Consider the following 24,959-nt stretch of genomic DNA (forward strand, 5'->3'; position numbering starts at 1 on the left):
TGGTGATGACTGATGGCAAGTCTGATGCACAGCAGGGTGAGGTAGAGAGTATGGGGCAGTAGTCAAGGATGGTGGGAGGAGGAGGTGGCAGCAGCACTGAATCTCTTATCGGGGCCGAAGCAGGACCCGAAGCCTCAATGGCAAGAGGCTGAGACAGTGCCGTGCTTGTGGAGCTGCTTCTTTATGAAACCAAGTAGCTAGAAGTTGCCATCAAAGATAAGCAAGTACCATACTTCATACTTACAGTGCTTGGACGGCATTCCAGAAAGCAGAGTCCTCAAGCACGTGGATCCCAACCTGCAAAGCAAAAGGAATTACAAATAGCGAGTCAGCAGCATCATGCAGAAGGGATGAAGCATGAGAGGGGCAGCCCATGGCAAGAAGCCTGATGCAATGCAGCAGAGAAACATTGAAGTGAAAACGACAAAGAAAAAACTTAGAACTTCCATGGAACTGGAAATGGTGGCTGCCCCCGTGAGTTACCTCAGCATTCTCCCCAGAGAAGGTCTCGAGTAATCCTGAATGTTGAAAACAAGGAAACGTTCATGAGTTGAGTTGACGTCAAAGTCACGATCCCGAACAATGCAAAAGGTGGCTAGGGGATGACTAGAACTTAAATACCCGGCCCAAACAAGCTCTCTCATCTTCCTGTCAAGAAGAATGTGGATTGCTACTAGTGCGTGTGTTCCAGATCGCGACAGTCTTATGCGAGTCTTGCCGCCCCATGGGCTGGAGACCATCAGCCTGCACACTCCGTGGAATTATCCAAGCATTAACCCGGGAGTGGGTTACCATGCCATTCTCCAGGCGATCTTTCTGACTTAGGGATCAAACCCGTGTCTCCTGTAGCTCCTGGAACTCTATGGTCATATTTTTCACTGTCTGAGTCTTTGAAGGCCAAATTAATCGTCTTGGTCATCTTCTTACCCAGTTAAATATTTAGCTCCTCACAAAACACTGACGTCCAGTTGCTGGGCCTTTTGCGGTCGCAGGTGCATTGGGACCAGGACGTAGAGTTGGCGATGCCTGAGGGGAAGCCTGACGCACAGCTTCGTGGGTTAGAGAGCTGGTGGCAGTTGTCAGGGCTGGTGGGAGGAGGCGGCGGGGGCAGTAGCCAATGTCTCATCCACAGCACCGAAGCAGGACACAAAGCCTCAATGCCAAGAGGCTGCGACAGGGCTGTGCTTGTGGAGCTGCTTCTTTATGAAACCAAGGAGCTAGGAGTTGCCACCGAAGAGAAGCAATTGCCATACTTCATACATTTACAGTGCTTGGACGGGATTCCAGAAAGCAGAGTCCGCAAGCACGTGGATCCCAACCTGCAAAGCAAGAGGAACTACAGTGTGCCACTCAGCATCGGCATGCAGAGGGGAAGGTGCATGCGACAGGCAGACCCTGGCAAGAAGCCTGGTACAATGCAGTAGAGAAACATTGAAGGGAAGAAGACATAGAACATACTTAGAATTTCCCTGTACCTGGAGATGGTGGCTGCTTCCTTTAGTCACCTCAGCTGCCGCCCCAGAGAAAGTACCGAGTAACTCCGACTGTTGACAACAAGGAGACATTCATGAGCCAAGTTGACGTCAAAATCTCGATCACCGAAGAAGACCAACGGTGGCTAGAGGATGACTAAAACTTAATGAACCGGCCCAAATAAGCACTCTCATCTTCCTGTCAAGAAGAACATGGATTCCAGCTAGTGCGTGTGTTCCAGATCGCGACAGTCTCATGCGAGTCTTGCCGCCCCATGGGCTGTAGCCCACCAGCCTGCAGTGTGCGTGGGATTATCCAGGCATGAACCTGTGAGTGGGTCACCATGCCATTCTTCAGGCGATCTTTCTGACTTAGGGATCGAACCCATGTCTCCTGTAGCCCCTGTAGATCTGCGGTCATATTTTATACAGTCTGAGTGTTTGAAGACCAAAATACTCGTCTCATTGATCTTCTTACCCGGTTAAATATTGAGCTCCTCACAAAACACTGATGTCCAGTTGCTGGGCTGTCTGCGGTCGCAGGTGCATTGGGACCAGGACGTAGAGTTGGCGATGCCTGAGGGGAAGCCTGACGCACAGCTTCGTGGGTTAGAGAGCTGGTGGCAGTTGTCAGGGCTGGTGGGAGGAGGCGGCGGGGGCAGTAGCCAATGTCTCATCCACAGCACCGAAGCAGGACACAAAGCCTCAATGCCAAGAGGCTGCGACAGGGCCGTGCTTGTGGAGCTGCTTCTTTATGAAACCAAGGAGCTAGAAGTTGCCACCGAAGAGAAGCAACTGCCATACTTCATACATTTACAGTGCTTGGACGGGATTCCAGAAAGCAGAGTCCGCAAGCACGTGGATCCCAACCTGCAAAGCAAGAGGAACTTCAAAGGGCCAGTCAGCCGCGGCATGCGGAGGGGAAGACGCATGTGACGGGCGGCCCCTGGCAAGAATCCTGGTGCAATGCAGCAGAGAAACATTGAAGCAAAAACGAAAAAGAACAAACTTAGAACTCCCCTGCAGCTGGAGGTGGTGGCTGCCCCCGTGAGTCACCTCAGCCTCCTTCCCAGAGAAAGCCTCGAGTAATCCCAACTGTTGAAAACGAGGAAACTTTCATGAGCAGAGTTGAAGTCAAAGTCACGATCCCCGAACAACTCAAACGGTGGCTAGGGGATGACTAGAACTTAATTACCCAGCCCAAACAACCTCTCTCATCTTCCTGTCGAGAGGAACGTGGATTCCTTCCTAGTGCATGTGTTCCAGATCGCGACAGTCTTATGCGAGTCTTGCCGCCCGATGGGCTGTAGCCCACCAGCCTGCAGTGTCCGTGGGATTATCCAGGCATGAACCTGTGAGTGGGTCACCATGCCATTCTTCAGGCGATCTTTCTGACTTAGGGATCGAACCCATGTCTCCTGTAGCCCCTGGAGATCTGCGGTCATATTTTATACAGTCTGAGTGTTTGAAGACCAAAATACTCGTCTCGTTGATCTTCTTACCCGGTTAAATATTTAGCTCCTCACGAAACACTGACATCCAGTTGCTGGGCTGTCTGCGGTCGCAGGTGCATTGGGACCAGGACGTAGAGTTGGCAATGCCTGAGGGGAAGCCTGACGCACAGCTTCGTGGGTTAGAGAGCTGGTGGCAGTTGTCAGGCCTGGTGGGAGGAGGCGGCGGGGGCAGTAGCCAATGTCTCATCCACAGCACCGAAGCAGGACACAAAGCCTCAATGCCAAGAGGCTGCGACAGGGCCGTGCTTGTGGAGCTGCTTCTTTATGAAACCAAGGAGCTAGAAGTTGCCACCGAAGAGAAGCAATTGCCATACTTCATACATTTACAGTGCTTGGACGGGATTCCAGAAAGCAGAGTCCGCAAGCACGTGGATCCCAACCTGCAAAGCAAGAGGAACTTCAAAGGGCCAGTCAGCCGCAGCATGCGGAGGGGAAGACGCATGTGACGGGCGGCCCCTGGCAAGAATCCTGGTGCAATGCAGCAGAGAAACATTGAAGCAAAAACGAAAAAGAACAAACTTAGAACTCCCCTGCAGCTGGAGGTGGTGGCTGCCCCCGTGAGTCACCTCAGCCTCCTTCCCAGAGAAAGCCTCGAGTAATCCCAACTGTTGAAAACGAGGAAACTTTCATGAGCAGAGTTGAAGTCAAAGTCACGATCCCCGAACAACTCAAACGGTGGCTAGGGGATGACTAGAACTTAATTACCCAGCCCAAACAACCTCTCTCATCTTCCTGTCGAGAGGAACGTGGATTCCTTCCTAGTGCATGTGTTCCAGATCGCGACAGTCTTATGCGAGTCTTGCCGCCCGATGGGCTGTAGCCCACCAGCCTGCAGTGTCCGTGGGATTATCCAGGCATGAACCTGTGAGTGGGTCACCATGCCATTCTTCAGGCGATCTTTCTGACTTAGGGATCGAACCCATGTCTCCTGTAGCCCCTGGAGATCTGCGGTCATATTTTATACAGTCTGAGTGTTTGAAGACCAAAATACTCGTCTCGTTGATCTTCTTACCCGGTTAAATATTTAGCTCCTCACGAAACACTGACATCCAGTTGCTGGGCTGTCTGCGGTCGCAGGGGCATTGGGACCAGGACGTAGAGTTGGCAATGCCTGAGGGGAAGCCTGACGCACAGCTTCGTGGGTTAGAGAGCTGGTGGCAGTTGTCAGGCCTGGTGGGAGGAGGCGGCGGGGGCAGTAGCCAATGTCTCATCCACAGCACCGAAGCAGGACACAAAGCCTCAATGCCAAGAGGCTGCGACAGGGCCGTGCTTGTGGAGCTGCTTCTTTATGAAACCAAGGAGCTAGAAGTTGCCACCGAAGAGAAGCAATTGCCATACTTCATACATTTACAGTGCTTGGACGGGATTCCAGAAAGCAGAGTCCGCAAGCACGTGGATCCCAACCTGCAAAGCAAGAGGAACTTCAAAGGGCCAGTCAGCCGCGGCATGCGGAGGGGAAGACGCATGTGACGGGCGGCCCCTGGCAAGAATCCTGGTGCAATGCAGCAGAGAAACATTGAAGCAAAAACGAAAAAGAACAAACTTAGAACTCCCCTGCAGCTGGAGGTGGTGGCTGCCCCCGTGAGTCACCTCAGCCTCCTTCCCAGAGAAAGCCTCGAGTAATCCCAACTGTTGAAAACGAGGAAACTTTCATGAGCAGAGTTGAAGTCAAAGTCACGATCCCCGAACAACTCAAACGGTGGCTAGGGGATGACTAGAACTCAATTACCCAGCCCAAACAACCTCTCTCATCTTCCTGTCGAGAAGAATGTGGATTCCTTCCTAGTGCGTGTGTTCCAGAGTGCGACATTCTTATGCGACTCTTTGCGTCCCCATGGACTGCAGCCCACGAGGCTCCTCTGTCCATGGGATTCTCCCAGCAAGAATCCTGGAGTGAGTTACCATGCCCTTCTGCAGGGGATCTTCCTGACCCAGGGATCGCACTGGTGTCTCTTGTTGCTCCTGTAACACGTGGTCAGATTCTTTACCGCTGAGCCACCATCAAAGCCCTCCATTTAGAGGGTTATTCAACGTACCGGAAATCTTGAAGGAACACAGATAATAAGGAGTATGCAATCAATGAAATTTGGCCACTGTAAAGGAGTAGGTCAGCATGATGTTGGGCACTCAACTGCTCTACAAATTTGAGAGGCCGCAGTACGCTGAGATCCTTGCGGACCACCCTGATGCACCCATGTCCCAGGTGTACGGGGCGCCACATCTCCTGAGACTGTTTGTACGAATTGGAGCAATGTTGTTTTATACACCTCTGGATGAGAAGAGCCTTGCTTTATTTTTGAATGAATTATCTTCATAATTTCCTCACATACCCAGCAAAGAACACTACAACTTTGTTTAGTGCCAGCAATTATGAAGTTGCTCCCGTGAGTCCCACTGGAAATCTGTGTGATATGCTTGCACCCACCCATTTTTTATCTCTGTAAGCACATTTTGTTTCTTAGTCCTTCTCCTGTAGAAACAATGTACTTTGGAAATGTTCGTGTATAACAAAATTGATGTTTGTTTTCTGTTTGATTTTAAACAGAGAAAATAAAAGGAGTTACAGCTCCTTTTCTTTCCTTTTTTTCATTTCAAAGTTGCTACCAGTGTATTCAGTGATGGACAACAGACATGCTGTCAGTTGTTTTATTGCTTAGTGGGCAGAGCTGCTTTTGAACGCTGGTGGTTTCTATTCCTTTGACACTACGCACTTTTATAATATGTGTTAATGCTATATGACAGAATGCTCTGATTCCTAGTGCCAAAGGTTCAATTCAGTGTATATAACTGAACACTCATCCATTTGTGCTCCCCCTTTTTTTTATGGTGCTTTAAAGAGCCCATCCTTTGCGAGTCATCCATCCATGTTGTTCCTTAGGCATTTTATCTTTGCTCAGATTGTTGAAGAATGGTGGCTTGTTTCATGGTTTTTGTATTTGTGTCTAATGCACGTTTTAACATGATAGACGCAATGCATTGTGTAGCTACAGTTTTCTGGAAAAGTTAATCTTTTAGAAATTGTTTTTCAGATCTTCAATAAATTTTTTCTTTAAATTTCAAAACATATATATATTTTAGTCATCTAAACTCAGACATAAAGTTTAGGGGTAATAAATAGTAACACAATCCATCCCATATTCAGTTCTCATCTGACCCGCTCTGCATGATTAGTAAACTAATGTATTCTTCACAAATAACCATAACTTTGTTAACATAAAGTTATCTTACTACAAGTATTTCTAAAAATTATGCTTTAATGTTAGTCATATGATGTTTTGGGTTTCCCTCTAATTCTGGTTTGTTCACCAATTAATTCTTTGTGCAAGTATTCTAATATTTGATTACTTTTCCCAATATTGGTACACTGAAGCTGGTGGCCAGTGTCTCAGGACTAAGGCTACATCTACTGAAAGCTATTACTGGCAGAGTGACTTTCTGGGTGACCATACTGCATCAACAAGCATGCATATTAAACAACCTTAGTTCAGAAGTCACTTGCGGATGTATCACTATTTTACTATAAACAGGTCACTGTCTTAACATCCTGCTTATGAGGCAGAATTACCTAGAAGTTAAAGCTGTTAATGTATAATGTTAAGAAGTAATTCTTCAGCATCCTACCTTCTTTGCTTTGTGTTCATTCTGAAGCAAATGTGACAAAAAATATTTTTATTTTTTCATAGGGAGATCCTGCTTTGTTGTATTATATCTGATCCTGAAACTCAGGGACCCTTGGTGGCAGCTGAGGCAGATAAATCTTTCAGGGAGATATGCTCCAGGTTCCAGGGACCCAGATGATCTCTGTCTCCTGGGCCAGTGTCATTGCAGTATTGGTAAGTTCAAGTTATCAAGAACTTATTGGTAAGTTCTGCCTGCTCACACCTCTCTTCCATATGAACTGTTCAGAATTGTATATATGATAAGATTTTCTACAACAATGAAAGTTATCACTCCGCCAGCTTCATAAATTGTAGTCCCAACTGGCAGAGCCATTTGCCTTGCAGTAAGCACAAAATGACAGTTCTTTTCTCCACATCCTCTCCAACACTTGTTATTTCCTACCTCTTTCATAATAGCATTCCAACAGTTGTGAGGCAATAGCTCATTGTGGTTTTGATTTGCATTTCTCTAATAATTAAGGATGCTGAACATCCTTTCATTTGCCTATTGAACTATCATATGTCGTCTTTGGAAGAATGTTTATTCAGCTCCTCTGTCCATTTTTAAAAACTGGGATTCTACAAGTCTGTTCTATACATCTGAGTCACTTTTTCTGTTTTGCATATACGGTTATCGTTACCATCTTTCTAAATTCCATATATATGTGTTAGTATACTGTAATGGTCTTTATCTAGGGAGGTGGATTCCAACCTGCAAAGCAAGAGGAACTACAGTGTGCCACTCAGCATCACCATGCACAGGGGAAGGTGCATGCGACAGGCAGCCCCTGGCAAGAAGCCTGGTACAATGCAGTAGAGAAACATTGAAGGGAAAAAGACATAGAACATACTTAGAACTCCCCTGGAACTGGAGATGGTGGCTGCCTCCGGTAGTCACCTCAGCCGCCGCCCGAGAGAAAGTATCGAGTAACTCCGACTGTTGACAATGAGGAGACGTTCATGAGCCAAGTTGACGTCAAAATCTCGATCACCGAAGAAGACCAACGGTGGCTAGGGGATGACTAAAACTTAATGACCCGGCCCAAATAAGCACTCTCATCTTCCTGTCAAGAAGAACATGGATTCCGGCTAGTGCATGTGTTCCAGATCGCGACAGTCTTATGCGAGTCTTGCCGCCCCATGGGCTGTAGCCCACCAGCCTGCAGTGTCTGTGGGATTATCCAGGCATGAACCCGTGAGTGGGTCACCATGCCATTCTTCAGGCGATCTTTCTGACTTAGGGATCGAACCCATGTCTCCTGTAGCCCCTGGAGATCTGCGGTCATATTTTATACAGTCTGAGTGTTTGAAGACCAAAATACTTGTCTCGTTGATCTTCTTACCCGGTTAAATATTTAGCTCCTCACGAAACACTGACATCCAGTTGCTGGGCCGTCTGTGGTCGCAGGTGCATTGGGACCAGGACGTAGAGTTGGCGATGCCTGAGGGGAAGCCTGACGCACAGCTTCGTGGGTTAGAGAGCTGGTGGCAGTTGTCAGGGCTGGTGGGAGGAGGCGGCGGGGGCAGTAGCCAATGTCTCATCCACAGCACCGAAGCAGGACACAAAGCCTCAATGCCAAGAGGCTGCGACAGGGCCGTGCTTGTGGACCTGCTTCTTTATGAAAGGAAGTAGCGGGAGGAGGAGCCAAGATGGCAGAGCAATAGGACGGGGAGACCACTTTCTCCCCTACAAATTCATCAAAAGAACATTTGAACACTGAGCAAATTTCAGAGAACAACTTCAGATCGCTAGCAGAGGACATCAGGCGCCCAGAAAAGCAGCCCATTGTCTTCAAAGGGAGGTAGGACAAAATATAAAAGATAAAAAGGGAGACAAAAGAGCTACGGACGGTGACCCGTCCCGGGAAGGGAGTCTTAATAGAGGAAGTTTCCAATCACCAGGAAACCCTCGCACTGGCGGGACTGGGGGAAGTTTTCGGCAATCTAACTGGGAGGAAAAATTAAATAAGGCCCACAGATTACGTGCCTAAAAGCAACTCCCAGCAGAAAAGTACCCCAGACGCCCGCACCCGCCAGCAACAAGCGGGGGCGGAATGGAGAGGAGCGGGTGGCATTGCTTAGGGTAAGGACCGGCCCGAAGACCCTGAGGGCAATCGGAGGGAGCTTTTTTCAAACGGTGGGACAAAATTAACCGAATTAACCGGCCGGAACACACTGCCTGCGGTTCGCAAAGCAAAGGGACTGAGAAAGTCCAGAAAAGAGCCGGCCCGTCCCCGCTGGAGGTAGGAGGCAGGGGGAAGGGGAAAAGGGCAAACTCAGCCCCTGAGAAGCCACCCCCTCCCACATTGCAAACAGGCCCCTGGTTCCTATCTAAAGACTTCCTGAGACCCGACTGGCGGCGCGCGCTGGGGTTGAGGAGGGGAAAACCGCGCCGTACCCAGGGAGACTGCGCCCAAGCCTCTGGCTGCCTGGGCCGCTCAGGCCAGGAAAGGCACAAAACGCAGGCGCAACCGAATCCGCGCTTTTGTGGAGTACCCGAAAACCGGAACCGCACTCAACGCAGGGCCCGCTCCATATAGAGCAGCCGGGTGCCTGAGCAGTGTAGACAGGGAAAACACTGACACCCGTGAGCGGGGCAAACCCAGTGTGGCCGGTGAGTGCTAGCCACACGGAGCGGTATCTGTCTGCAGCGCCCCGCCCTCCCCGTAGCAGGACTAAACTGAACTAGCGAACCTAAATAAGAGATTACCCTCTGCCCGCCTGTGTCAGGGCGGAAATTAGACACCGAAGAGAAGCCAAGACAAACAAAAGGAACCGCTTCAGAAAGGACCGGTACAACAGATTAAAATCCCTGAAGTGGAGAATCTTTTCACCATCAACCTAGAAGTTTTATTATCAGTGCTGTATAGTTGGAGAAGTCTTGAGACTATTGGAAGAATAAAACTGAAATCCAGAGGCAGGAGACTTAAGCCCAAAACCTGAGAAAACCAGAAAACTCCTGACTACATGGAACATTAAGGAATAAGAGACCATCCAAAAGCCTCCATACCTACACCAAAACCAACCACCACCCAAGAGCCAATAAGCTCCAGTACAAGACATACCACGCAAATTCTTTAGCAACGCAGGAACATAGACCTGAGTGTCAACATACAGGCTGTCCAAAGTCACACCTAACACAGAGACCCATCGCAAAACTCATTACTGGACACTCCACTGCACTCCAGAGACAAGAAATCCAATTCCACGCACCAGAACGCTGACACAAGCTTCCCTAACCAGGAAAACTTGACAAACCAATCGTCCAACCCCACCCACTGGGTGAAACCTCCACAATAAAAAGGAACCACAGACCACAAGAATATAGAAATCCCACTCCAGACACAGCAATCTAAACAAGATGAAAAGGCAGAGAAATACCCAACAGGTAAAGGAACATGAAAAAAGCCCACCAAGTCAAACAAAAGAGGAGGAAATAGGGAATCTACCTGAAAAAGAATTTAGAATAATGATAATAAAAATGATCCAAAATCTTGAAAACAAAATGGAGTTACAAATAAACAGCCTGGAGACAAAGATTGAGAAGATGCAAGAAAGGTTTAACAAGGACCTAGAAGAAATAAAAAAAAGTCAATTAAAAATTAATAATGTAAGAGGGTTCTCTTTTCTCCACACCCTCTCCAGCATTTATTGCTTGTAGACTTTTGGATAGCAGCCATCCTGACTGGCGTATAATGGTACCTCATTGTGGTTTTGATTTGCATTTCTCTGATAATGAGTGATGTTGAAATAAATGAGATCAAAAACACTCTGGCGGGAACCATGAGTAGAATAACAGAGACACAACATAGGATAAGTGAGTTAGAAGATAAAATGGTGGAAATAAATGAAGCAGAGAGGAAAAAAGAAAAAAAAAATCAAAAGAAATGAGGACAACCTCAGGGACCTCTGGGACAATGTGAAACGCCCCAACATTCGAATCATAGGAGTCCCAGAAGAAGAAGACAAAAAGAAAGGCCATGAGAAGATACTCGAGGAGATAACAGATGAAAACTTCCCTAAAATGGGGAAGGAAGTAGCCACCCAAGTCCAAGAAACCCAGAGAGTCCCAAACAGGATAAACCCAAGGCAAAACACCCCAAGACACATATTAATCAAATTAACAAAGATCAAACACAAAGAACAAATATTAAAAGCAGCAAGGGAGAAACAACAAATAACACACAAAGGGATTCCCATAAGGATAACAGCTGATCTATCAATAGAAACCCTTCAGGCCAGAAGGGAATGGCAGGACATACTTAAAGTAATGAAAGAGAATAACCTACAACCTAGATTACTCTACCCAGCAAGGATCTCATTCAGATATGAAGGAGAACTCAAAAGCTTTACAGACAAGCAAAAGCTGAGAGAATTCAGCACCACCAAACCAGCTCTTCAACAAATACTAAAGGATCTTCTCTAGACAGGAAACACAGAAAGGTGGTGTAAACGTGAACCCCAAACAACAAAATAAATGGCAACAGGACCATACCTATCAATAATTACCTTAAATGTAAATGGGCTGAATGCCCCAACCAAAAGACAAAGGCTGGATGAATGGATACAAAAGCAAGACCCCTATATATGCTGTCTACAAGAGACCCACCTCAAAGCAAGGGACACATACAGACTAAAAGTGAAGGGCTGGAAAAAAATATTCCACGCAAACGGAGACCAAAAGAAAGCAGGAGTCGCAATACTCATATCAGATAAAATAGACTTTCAAATAAAGGCTGTGAAAAGAGACAAAGATGGACACTACATAATGATCAAAGGATCAATCCAAGAAGAAGATATAACAATTATAAATATATATGCACCCAACATAGGAGCACCGCCAATATGTAAGGCAAACACTAATGCGTATGAAAGAGGAAATTAATAGTAACACAATAATAGCAGGAGACTTTAACACCCCACTCACAACTATGGATAGATCAACTAAACAGAAAATGAACAAGGAAACACAAACTTTAAAGGACACAATGGACCAGCTAGACCTTCTTGACATCTATAGGACGTTTCACCCCAAAACAATCAACTTCACCTTTTTCTCAAGTGCACACGGAACCTTCTCCAGAATAGATCATATACTGGGCCATAAATCTAGTCTTGGTAAATTAAAAAAAATTGAAATCATTCCAGTCATCTTTTCTGACCACAGTGCAGTAAGATTAGATCTCAATTACAGGAAAAAAATTATTAAAAATTCAAACATATGGAGGCTAAACAACACGCTTCTGAATAACCAACAAATCATAGAAGAAATCAAAAAAGAAATCAAAACATGCATAGAAATGAATGAAAATGAAAACACAACAACCCAAAACCTATGGGACACTGTAAAAGCAGTGCTAAGGGGAGGATTCATAGCATTACAGGCCTACCTCAAGAAACAAGAAAAAAGTCAAATAAATAACCTAACTCTACACCTAAAGCAACTAGAGAAGGAAGAAATGAAGAACCCCAGGGTTAGTAGAAGGAAAGAAATCTTAAACATTAGGGCAGAAATAAATGCAAAAGAAACTAAAGAGACCATAGCAAAAATCAACAAAGCTAAAAGCTGGTTTTTTGAAAAAATAAACAAAATTGACAAACCATTAGCAAGACTCATTAAGAAACAAAGGGAGAAGAACCAAATTAACAAAATTAGAAACGAAAATGGAGAGATCACAACAGACAACACTGAAATACAAAGGATCACAAGAGACTACTACCAGCAGCTCTATGCCAATAAAATGGACAACTTGGAAGAAATGGACAAGTTCTTAGAGAAGTATAACTTTCCAAAACTGAATCAGGAAGAAATAGAAGATCTTAACAAACCCATCACAAGCAAGGAAATCCAAACTGTAATCAGAAATCTTCCAGCAAACAAAAGCCCAGGACCAAGATGGCTTCACAGCTGAATTCTACCAAAAATTTAGGGAAGAGCTAGCACCTACCTTACTCAAACTCTTCCAGAAAATTGCAGAAGAAGGTAAACTTCCAAACTCATTCTATGAGGCCACCATCACCCTAATTCCAAAACCAGACAAAGATGCCACAAAAAAAGAGAACTACAGGCCAATATCACTGATGAACATAGATGCAAAAATCCTTAACAAAATTCTAGCAAACAGAATCCAACAACATATTAAAAAAAAATCATACACCATGACCAAGTGGGCTTTATCCCAGGAATGCAAGGATTCTTTAATATCCGCAAATCAATCAATGTAATACACCACATTATCCAATTGAAAGATAAAAACCATATGATTATCTCAACAGATGCAGAAAAAGCCTTTGACAAAATTCAACATCCATTTATGATTAAAACTCTCCAGAAAGCAGGAATAGAAGGAACATACCTCAACATAATAAAAGCTATATATGACAAACCCACAGCAAGCATCACCCTCAATGGTGAAAAATTGAAAGCATCTCCCCTGAAATCAGGAACAAGACAAGGGTGCCCAATCTGACCACTACTATTTGACATAGTTTTGGAAGTGTTGGCCACAGCAATCAGGGCAGAAGAAGAAGTAAAAGGAATCCACATAGGAAAAGAAGAAGTGAAACTCTCTCTGTTTGCAGATGACATGACCCTCTACATAGAAAACCCTAAAGACTCCACCAGAAAATTACTAGAGCTAATGAATGAATACAGTAAAGTTGCAGGATATAAAATTAACACACAGAAATCTCTTGCATTCCTATACACTAACAATGAGAAAACAGAAAGAGAAATTAAGGGAACGATACCATTCACCATTGCAACAAAAAGAATAAAATACTTAGGAGTTTATCTACCTAAAGAAACAAAAGACCTATACATAGAAAACTATAAAACACTGATGAAAGAAATCAAAGAGGACACAAACAGATGGAGAAATATACCATGTTCATGGATTGGAAGAATCAATATTGTCAAAATGGCTATTCTACCCAAAGCAATCTATAGATTCAATGCAATCCCTATCAAACTACCAACGGTATTTTTCACAGAGCTAGAACAAATAATTTCACAGTTTGTATGGAAATACAAAAAACCTCGAATAGCCAAAGTAACCTTGAGAAAGAAGAATGGAACTGGAGGAATCAACCTGCCTGACTTCAGACTATACTACAAAGCCACAGTCATCAAGACAGTATGGTACTGGCACAAAGACAGAAATATAGATCAATGGAACAGAATAAGAAAGCCCAGAGATAAATGCACGAACCTATGGTAACCTTATCTTCGACAAAGGAGGCAAGGATATACAATGGAAAAAAAGACAACCTCTTTAACAAGTGGTGCTGGGAAAACTGGTCAACCACCTGTAAAAGAATGAAACTAGAACACTTTCTAACACCATACACAAAAATAAACTCAAAATGGATTAAAGATCTAAATGTAAGACCAGAAACTATAAAACTCCTAGAGGAGAACATAGGCAAAACACTCTTTGACATAAATCACAGCAGGATCCTCTATGACCCACATCCCAGAATTTTAGAAACAAAAGCAAAAATAAACAAATGGGACTTAATGAAACTTAAAAGCTTTTGCACAACAAAGGAAACTATAAGCAAGGTGAAAAGACAGCCCTCAGACTTGGAGAAAATAATAGCAAATGAAGCAACAGACAAAGGATAAACCTCAAAAATATACAAGCAACTCCTGCAGCTCAATTCCAGAAAAATAAATGACCCAATCAAAAAATGGGCCAAAGAACTAAACAGACATTTCTCCAAGGAAGACATACGGATGGCAAAAAAACACATGAAAAGATGCTCAACATCACTCATTATCAGAGAAATGCAAATCAAAACGACAATGAGGTACCATTACACGCCAGTCAGGATGGCTGCTATCCAAAAGTCTACAAGCAATAAATTCTGGAGAGGGTGTGGAGAAAAGGGAACCCTCTTACACTGTTGGTGGGAATGCAAATTAGTACAGCCACTATGGAAAACAGTGTGGAGATTCCTTAAAAAGCTGGAAATAGATCTGCCACATGACCCAGCAATACCACTTCTAGGCATACACACTGAGGAAACCAGATCCGAAAGAGACACGTGCACCCCAATGTTCATCGCAGCACTGTTTATAATAGCCAGGTCATGGAAGCAACCTAGATGCCCATCAGCAGATGAATGGATGAGGAAGCTGTGGTACATATACATCATGGAACATTACTCACCCATTAAAAAGAATTCATTTGAATCAGTTCTAATGAGATGGGTGAAACTGGAGCCCATTATACAGAGCAAAGTAAGCCAGGAAGATAAAGACCATTACAGTATACTAACACATATATATGGAACTTAGAAAGATGGTAACGATAACCTTATATGCAAAAACAGAAAAAAGAGACTCAGATGTATAGAACAGACTTGTGGACTCAGTGGGAGAAGGCGAGGGCGGGATGTTTCCAGAGAACAACATCGAAACATGTATATCTAGGGTGAAACAGATCACCAGCCCAGGTTGGATGCATGAGAAAACTGCTCAGGCCTGGTGCACTGGGAAGACCCAGAGGGATGGGGTGGAGAGGGAGGTGGGAGGGGGGACCGGGATGGGGAATACATGTAAATCCATGGCTAATTCATTTCAATGTATGACAAAAACCACTGCAATGTTGTAAAGTAATTAGCCTCCAAATAATAAAAATAAATGGAAAAAAAAAAAAAGAAACGAAGTAGCTAGAAGTTGCCACCGAAGAGAAGCAATTGCCATACTTCATACATTTACACTGCTTGGACGGGATTCCAGAAAGCAGAGTCCGCAAGCACGTGGATCCCAACCTGCAAAGCAAGAGGAACTTCAAAGGGCCAGTCAGCCGCGGCATGCGGAGGGGAAGACGCATGTGACGGGCGGCCCCTGGCAAGAATCCTGGTGCAATGCAGCAGAGAAACATTGAAGCAAAAACGAAAAAGAACAAACTTAGAACTCCCCTGCAGCTGGAGGTGGTGGCTGCCCCCGTGAGTCACCTCAGCCTCCTTCCCAGAGAAAGCCTCGAGTAATCCCAACTGTTGAAAACGAGGAAACTTTCATGAGCAGAGTTGAAGTCAAAGTCACGATCCCCGAACAACTCAAACAGTGGCTAGGGGATGACTAGAACTTAATTACCCAGCCCAAACAACCTCTCTCATCTTCCTGTCGAGAGGAACGTGGATTCCTTCCTAGTGCATGTGTTCCAGATCGCGACAGTCTTATGCGAGTCTTGCCGCCCGATGGGCTGTAGCCCACCAGCCTGCAGTGTCCGTGGGATTATCCAGGCATGAACCTGTGAGTGGGTCACCATGCCATTCTTCAGGCGATCTTTCTGACTTAGGGATCGAACCCAGGTCTCCTGTAGCCCCTGGAGATCTGCGGTCATATTTTATACAGTCTGAGTGTTTGAAGACCAAAATACTCGTCTCGTTGATCTTCTTACCCGGTTAAATATTTAGCTCCTCACGAAACACTGACGTCCAGTTGCTGGGCCGTCTGCGGTCGCAGGGGCATTGGGACCAGGACGTAGAGTTGGCGATGCCTGAGGGGAAGCCTGACGCACAGCTTCGTGGGTTAGAGAGCTGGTGGCAGTTGTCAGGGCTGGTGGGAGGAGGCGGCGGGGCAGTAGCCAATGTCTCATCCACAGCACCGAAGCAGGACACAAAGCCTCAATGCCAAGAGGCTGCGACAGGGCCGTGCTTGTGGAGCTGCTTCTTTATGAAACCAAGGAGCTAGAAGTTGCCACCGAAGAGAAGCAATTGCCATACTTCATACATTTACAGTGCTTGGACGGGATTCCAGAAAGCAGAGTCCGCAAGCACGTGGATCCCAACCTGCAAAGCAAGAGGAACTTCAAAGGGCCAGTCAGCCGCGGCATGCGGAGGGGAAGACGCATGTGACGGGCGGCCCCTGGCAAGAATCCTGGTGCAATGCAGCAGAGAAACATTGAAGCAAAAACGAAAAAGAACAAACTTAGAACTCCCCTGCAGCTGGAGGTGGTGGCTGCCCCCGTGAGTCACCTCAGCCTCCTTCCCAGAGAAAGCCTCGAGTAATCCCAACTGTTGAAAACGAGGAAACTTTCATGAGCAGAGTTGACGTCAAAGTCACGATCCCCGAACAACTCAAACGGTGGCTAGGGGATGACTAGAACTCAATTACCCAGCCCAAACACCCTCTCTCATCTTCCTGTCGAGAAGAATGTGGATTCCTTCCTAGTGCGTGTGTTCCAGAGTGCGACATTCTTATGCGACTCTTTGCGACCCCATGGACTGCAGCCCACGAGGCTCCTCTGTCCATGGGATTCTCCCAGCAAGAATCCTGGAGTGAGTTACCATGCCCTTCTGCAGGGGATCTTCCTGACCCAGGGATCGCACTGGTGTCTCTTGTTGCTCCTGTAACACGTGGTCAGATTCTTTACCGCTGAGCCACCATCAAAGCCCTCCATTTAGAGGGTTATTCAACGTACCGGAAATCTTGAAGGAACACAGATAATAAGGAGTATGCAATCAATGAAATTTGGCCACTGTAAAGGAGTAGGTCAGCATGATGTTGGGCACTCAACTGCTCTACAAATTTGAGAGGCCGCAGTACGCTGAGATCCTTGCGGACCACCCTGATGCACCCATGTCCCAGGTGTACGGGGCGCCACATCTCCTGAGACTGTTTGTACGAATTGGAGCAATGTTGTTTTATACACCTCTGGATGAGAAGAGCCTTGCTTTATTTTTGAATGAATTATCTTCATAATTTCCTCACATACCCAGCAAAGAACACTACAACTTTGTTTAGTGCCAGCAATTATGAAGTTGCTCCCGTGAGTCCCACTGGAAATCTGTGTGATATGCTTGCACCCACCCATTTTTTATCTCTGTAAGCACATTTTGTTTCTTAGTCCTTCTCCTGTAGAAACAATGTACTTTGGAAATGTTCGTGTATAACAAAATTGATGTTTGTTTTCTGTTTGATTTTAAACAGAGAAAATAAAAGGAGTTACAGCTCCTTTTTTCTTTTCAAAGTTGCTACCAGTTTATTCGGTGATGGACAACAGACATGCTGTCAGTTGTTTTATTGCTTAGTGGGCAGAGCTGCTTTTGAACGGTGGTAGTGTCTATTCCTTTGACACTACGCACTTTTATAATATGTGTTAATGCTATATGACAGAATGCTCTGATTCCTAGTGCCAAAGGTTCAATTCAGTGTATATAACTGAACACTCATCCATTTGTGCTCCCCCTTTTTTTTATGGTGCTTTAAAGAGCCCATCCTTTGCGAGTCATCCATCCATGTTGTTCCTTAGGCATTTTATCTTTGCTCAGATTGTTGAAGAACGGTGGCTTGTTTCATGGTTTTTGTATTTGTGTCTAATGCACGTTTTAACATGATAGACGCAATGCATTGTGTAGCTACAGTTTTCTGGAAAAGTTAATCTTTTAGAAATTGTTTTTCAGATCTTCAATAAATTTTTTCTTTAAATTTCAAAACATATATATATTTTAGTCATCTAAACTCAGACATAAAGTTTAGGGGTAATAAATAGTAACACAATCCATCCCATATTCAGTTCTCATCTGACCCGCTCTGCATGATTAGTAAACTAATGTATTCTTCACAAATAACCATAACTTTGTTAACATAAAGTTATCTTACTACAAGTATTTCTAAAAATTATGCTTTAATGTTAGTCATATGATGTTTTGGGTTTCCCTCTAATTCTGGTTTGTTCACCAATTAATTCTTTGTGCAAGTATTCTAATATTTGATTACTTTTCCCAATATTGGTACACTGAAGCTGGTGGCCAGTGTCTCAGGACTAAGGCTACATCTACTGAAAGCTATTACTGGCAGAGTGACTTTCTGGGTGACCATACTGCATCAACAAGCATGCATATTAAACAACCTTAGTTCAGAAGTCACTTGCGGATGTATCACTATTTTACTATAAACAGGTCACTGTCTTAACATCCTGCTTATGAGGCAGAATTACCTAGAAGTTAAAGCTGTTAATGTATAATGTTAAGAAGTAATTCTTCAGCATCCTACCTTCTTTGCTTTGTGTTCATTCTGAAGCAAATGTGACAAAAAATATTTTTATTTTTTCATAGGGAGATCCTGCTTTGTTGTATTATATCTGATCCTGAAACTCAGGGACCCTTGGTGGCAGCTGAGGCAGATAAATCTTTCAGGGAGATATGCTCCAGGTTCCAGGGACCCAGATGATCTCTGTCTCCTGGGCCAGTGTCATTGCAGTATTGGTAAGTTCAAGTTATCAAGAACTTATTGGTAAGTTCTGCCTGCTCACACCTCTCTTCCATATGAACTGTTCAGAATTGTATATATGATAAGACTTTCTACAACAATGAAAGTTATCACTCCGCCAGCTTCATAAATTGTAGTCCCAACTGGCAGAGCCATTTGCCTTGCAGTAAGCACAAAATGACAGTTCTTTTCTCCACATCCTCTCCAACACTTGTTATTTCCTACCTCTTTCATAATAGCATTCCAACAGTTGTGAGGCAATAGCTCATTGTGGTTTTGATTTGCATTTCTCTAATAATTAAGGATGCTGAACATCCTTTCATTTGCCTATTGAACTATAATATGTCGTCTTTGGAAGAATGTTTATTCAGCTCCTCTGTCCATTTTTAAAAACTGGGATTCTACAAGTCTGTTCTATACATCTGAGTCACTTTTTCTGTTTTGCATATACGGTTATCGTTACCATCTTTCTAAATTCCATATATATGTGTTAGTATACTGTAATGGGTGGAGAGGGAGGTGGGAGGGGGGACCGGGATGGGGAATACATGTAAATCCATGGCTAATTCATTTCAATGTATGACAAAAACTACTGTAATGATGTAAAGTAATTAGCCTCCAACTAATAAAAATAAATGGAAAAGAAAAACTGCGATTCTTTTTGTTATTAACTTGTATGTGTTCTTTACATATTTTGGCCATTAACTCTTATAAAATTTATGATTTGCAATTACTTTCTCTCTTTTAGTAGGTTGTCTTTTGATTATGTCTTGGTTTCCTGAGCTGTGCAGAAAACATTTAATTTGCTGTAGTCCACTTATTTATTTTTGGTTTTGCTTCCCTTGCATGAGACATCCAGAAAGGTACTGCTAAACTGATGTTAAAGAACATACTCTTTATGCTTTCTACTAGGAGTTTATGGTTTCATACGCCATATTCAAGTCTTTAGTCCACTTTGAGTTTATTTTGTATATGGCATGAGGTAGCAGTTTTACTTTTTGTTTTCTGATTGTTCTGTAACTCATTTATTTTTGTGTTTTCTACCATTTTATGTTAGTAGTTTTCTATGTTTTTCTCAGTTTCCTCTTTTGTGTGTGTCTGTGCTATAGATGTATGTTTTGTGGTTACCAGGAGGTATTTTTAAGATGTCTCATAGACAAAATAGCCCTTTTGCTGCTGATAGCATCTTATCTTTATTTGCCTGATGTTCATTCTTTTTCTCTTCCCCCTTTTATGCTCCTGTTATCTCACATTATCTATCCCTTTTTATGTTTTGATTTTCTTACCAAATTGCAGTAGGTGTAATCATTTTTTACTGTCTTTTCTCTTTAACCTTCATGCTATAATTAACTGTTTAACAGCCCATTCTAATATGGAATTGAAAATATCTGATTCTATCACCTTACTCAAAGCTTTATGTGCCTTTGCCTTTTTGTTTCAGATAGAAGAGCTGCTTTCAACATGTCTTGTAAAGCAGGTCTTGGGTTGACAAACTCCCTCAGCTTTTCTTTTTCTGGGAAAGGCTTTTGTTTTTCCTTCATAGCTGAATGGCATCTTGCTAAATAGTGTATTATTGGTTGACAGTTTTTATCTTTTAGTATTGTGAGTATGTCATTCCACCCTCTCCTTGACTATAGAGAAATCTGCTGATAGCCTAATAGGAGTTTCTTTGTAGGTTACCATTTTTTCTTCCCTGGCTGACTTTAAAATTCTGCCTTTGTCATTGAATTTTGATAGTTTTTAATATAATACATCTTGAGGAAGGTCTTTTTGCATTGAGGTAATTAGGTATTCTAGCTTCATGGACTTATATATTCAGTTCCTTCCCCAAATTTGGGAAGTTCTCAGCTATTATTTCTTCAAATGAATGCTGTTATACTACCTTCTACCCTTCTCCTTCTGGGATACCTATTATCTTAATTTTTCCCTTTGTAGTAGAGTTGAGTAGTTCTCATAGAATTTCTTCATTTTTTTAGATTTTATTTCTTTCTCTTATGTGTGTCATTGCTAGAGTTCTACCTTTGAACTCACTGATTCTGCTTTTCAAATGGTGTTTTCTATTTACAATGCTTTCTATGCATTATTCATTTAATTTTGGGGGGTTCTTCAACTTAATAATTTGGTACTTTTTTTTTAGGGATTCACAGGTAGCTCAGTGGTAAAGAATCCACCTGCCAATGCAGGAGACACAAGAGATGCAGGTTTGATCCCTGGGTCAGGAAGATCCCCTAGAGTAGGAAATGGCAACCCACTCCAGTACTCTTGCCTGGGAAATCCTATGGACAGAGAAGTCTTGTGGGATGCAGTCTGTGGGGTCACAGAGTTGGACATAACTGAGCACACATACTGTTTTTTTTTAAGAGTTTCAATTTCTCCTTCTGTTAATTTTATTCATGAGCTGACTGAACTGCCTTTCTAGGTTTTCTTATATATCACTGAGTTTCTTCATGACAGTTACTTTGAATTCTGTATCAGTTACATGGCAAAGTTCCATGACTTTAAGTTTGGCTTCTTGGGAACTGTCATTCTCTTCTTGTGATACTATGTTAGTGTGGTTCTTCATGTTACTTGATGTGGTTCCTTTGCTGATGCATTTGAAGTAACCAACACCTTTCTTCCTTCTCTTCCTCGCCTCTTTATTCTTCTCTCTTCCTTGATTCTAAGAATTCAACAGGTTAGTAATTAGGGGCCTTTCTTTTCTTTTCCAGTAGGTGGCACTACATTACAAGGTTTTCATTTCTCTTCTCAGAGCTACCTCTGGGTATACCTGAGAATTGAAGCTTTCCACCCTACAAGGACTCTTTCAGAGGTATCTCCCCTCAGTGTTGCTGATTGTGCCTCTGGAGTCATGGATGCCTTGCTGCTACTGGTGTAACTGGCAATGCTGCCTGTGGCACCAGGATGGTGGGCACCTGTACTGGATCCAGTATCCTGAGTTGTATACTCTCCCATCATGAGGAGGGGTGGGGACCCAGGGTCAAAGGTGTCTTTGCCTTGACTAGGGTTGTTGGGTTCATGGATGCCACCACTGTAGGTGGTATTGCAGTGCCAGAGTCATAGGTGCCTCTATGCCTGATGGGACAGGGTCACAGGTTTTACTGCCCCTGTGTTCAGTTAGCTCCCTGTGACTGTGGACACCACTGCAGCTGAAAGGCTGGTTATATGCGTTGCCTTCCCTCATGCTACTGGGTTCTCGGGGCTGCAGGCTCAGCCACTGCAACCGGGGGTCCAGGATCACAGGCACCATCTCAAGTGCTCCCCTTGCTCTACCTCTTCTATGTGTCCACTCCACCTTCCTTTAGATGTACAGATGTGTGGAACTGTCCAGAGTCCTGGGCAGAAGCATCTTTGTTGAGTTATAGCTGTTTTAATGGTTATAGACTGAAGAGGCGAGAAAAGGGGAGCATTTCATGATGCCATGATGTTAACATTACTCAATAATTCTTTATTAATATTGGGTTAGCTGAAAAGTTCATTTGGGTTTTTTCCATAAGATGTTAGTTAAATTTAAGCTTTTTCAACAATTATCTTAAAATTGTAGCTTAAACCAAATACAACAAAAGTGAGAAACTTCCAAGTTACATTGATACTTTAGTCACCTGCTTCCAATCACTATCATTCCTAGTTCCTTCTAACTGTAGACATAACTTCTTCATATTTACCTGACGCCTCTCCAATGTGATTTGGACACCAACAATTCTCAGTCTTATATTTTTCATAATTTTCAAATCTCAGCTACTACAGGGAAGAAAATTATATTGTAAGAAAATAAGACTGTTTCTTTCTCAAGGCCCTGTTTGTACTATTTCCAACAACCAAAACAACATCTGAGAGTTCCGGTTGTTTTACATCTTAACCAAGTTTGGAATTGTCAGCCTTCTTAATTTTAGCTATTTTGGTATGACTACAGAGATACCTCATTTTGTTTTTATTTATTTTCCCCTAATGAAGAACAATGTTGATCACCATTTAGGAAAAATGGAACCAAACGTAATTAGTTATCACAGCACACCTATTAAAATGGATAAAACTATAAACAAGAACTTAAAATACAAAGTTCTGGAGAGAATGCAGAACAACTGAAATACCACACACTGCTGGTAAGAATGTAAAATGTTATAATCATTTTAGAAAACAGTTTGGCAGATTCTTATGAAGTTAAATAACCACACAACATGTGTCTAGCAATCCAAATCCTAAGGATTTATCCAAGAGAAATGTAAATTATGTTCATACAAAAGCTTGGACATATATATAGAAGTTTTGTTCAAAATTTTCCCCACACTGAAAGAACTTAGATGCCTTTCAAAAGGTGAATGGATAGATAAACCTTGGAACACACATGGAATGGAGTGTTCCTTAGCAGTAAAAATAAGGAACTAGTAATTCATTCAACTGAGATTAATCTTAAATGTACTTTGATAAAAGAAGCCAGATCCGAAAGACTATATGTGATATGATTCCATTTATATGACATCATACATGGCCATAAGACAAGTTAGAAGTTTATTATAAGTATACAGTCTGATTGCAATGGAATTTAATCTCCTACTAGGGGAAAAAATCCAGAAAATAGACAAACTTTAAAAACTAAGGAACATACTTCTAAATAACCCATAGATGAAGTCAGTAATCACAGCAAAATTAGATAAGTTATTTAAATGAGTAATAACAAAAGAAATGAACATACAGGAAAATAAATATCTAGAATAAATGATCTAAGTCTCCAACTTAAGAAGCTATAAAAATAATTGTGCAGAAGTCTAAAGTAAGGAGATGGAAGGGGATACCAAACTACAATCAGAAATCAAAGAGAGACTTCCCTGTCAGTCCAGTGGTTAAGACTGCTAAATGTAGGGGGCATGGGTTCCATCTCTGGTCAGGGAAAGAAGATCCTACGTGCTGTCTGTAGAGCACAGCCAAAAAAAGAAATAGGAAACAATATAAAAAAGTTTTAAATTGAAAAAAAGTTTTTGAAACGTTTAATAAGTTGTGAAGAATCTACATGCAATGCAGAAGACCTGTTCGATCCCTGGTTTGGGGAGATCCCCTGAAGAAGGGAAAGTCTACCCACTCCAGTATACTAGACTGGAGAATTCCATGGACTGTATAGTCCATTGGGTCCCAAAGAGTCAGACATGACTGAGTGACTTTCACTTTCACCTCACAAATCCTTAAAAGAAAGACCAACACTTGAGTCAATGTGGATTTTCACTACAGATCTGGGATTTATTAAAACTATGGGTAGTCATAAAAATGGGGTACTATAAATTTCCAAGGCCTTATTCTACTTCAGGAAAAATACAAAATAAGCAGGGCTCTCTGAACCATCTTTGTCAGATTTCTGGAGAACAGTCAAAGGTTTATAGAAACCAAGTGAACACTCAATCAGAAAAAAACATCCTCCAAAATGATAGAAAAATTTATTTGTATGTTTACTTTTCCCCACATTCTTCTGGTGTGGAGCCAGTCTTGGTTTTTGCAGTGGGAGCACTCTAGTTCCCAGTTCCCTCTCTTAAACCAGAGAGAACTGGCTGATCTTATTTGCAGATTATTGTATACATCTGTTCTAACATGTTTAGGGGATACCTGAAGCAAAGCACTCATTTCTACTTCTCCCAACTCTGGACACAGGTGGGATAAGTAGCTGGCCCTTCTTATAAAAGCTGCAAGAGGACAATAAATCCACAGACACCTGAGGCAAGAGATTATGGGCAGAGACATACAACAGACCACATAAGGAACTAGAGTGAGGCTTTTTGTGGAATTAGGATGTTCAACACCAGCCACATATATGGGAAAACTCGGAAAGCTGAGATACATGCTCAAAAAGGACTTGAGCAGACATCAAGCTTTCATGTTGGGCTACAGAAAAGAGGCAATTTGCAGACTAGGAAAGGTAACTGAGTCTTTTTGTTTTGCTTTTCTTTCTTTTTTTTGGGGGGGGGGTTGTTTGTTCTGTTATAGTCTGTGGCATTAAAGGAAATTTCTACTAAAATATTGCCTAAATATAAGTTATGAAAATAGAGACTTCAGTGATTACATACAGTAAGAAATAGCCTTTGTAAAAATGGTCTAGCAAAATCTCAAA

The 24,959-nt window shown here is 43.0% G+C and overlaps 4 pseudogenes; all 4 read left to right on the forward strand.

The window, feature by feature from the left end:
* The first annotated feature begins 2,045 nt into the window (after positions 1-2,045).
* Positions 2,046-2,822, forward strand: LOC139033330 (mortality factor 4-like protein 1 pseudogene; annotated as a pseudogene).
* Positions 2,823-3,069: 247 nt separating this feature from the next.
* Positions 3,070-3,846, forward strand: LOC139033331 (mortality factor 4-like protein 1 pseudogene; annotated as a pseudogene).
* A 247-nt stretch (positions 3,847-4,093) lies between these two features.
* LOC139033332 (mortality factor 4-like protein 1 pseudogene) lies at positions 4,094-4,954 on the forward strand (annotated as a pseudogene).
* An 11,330-nt stretch (positions 4,955-16,284) lies between these two features.
* Positions 16,285-17,486, forward strand: LOC139033333 (mortality factor 4-like protein 1 pseudogene; annotated as a pseudogene).
* The last annotated feature ends 7,473 nt before the right edge of the window (positions 17,487-24,959 follow it).

Source organism: Odocoileus virginianus, unplaced genomic scaffold (assembly GCF_023699985.2).
Source record: "Odocoileus virginianus isolate 20LAN1187 ecotype Illinois unplaced genomic scaffold, Ovbor_1.2 Unplaced_Scaffold_2, whole genome shotgun sequence".
Lineage (NCBI taxonomy): Eukaryota > Metazoa > Chordata > Mammalia > Artiodactyla > Cervidae > Odocoileus > Odocoileus virginianus.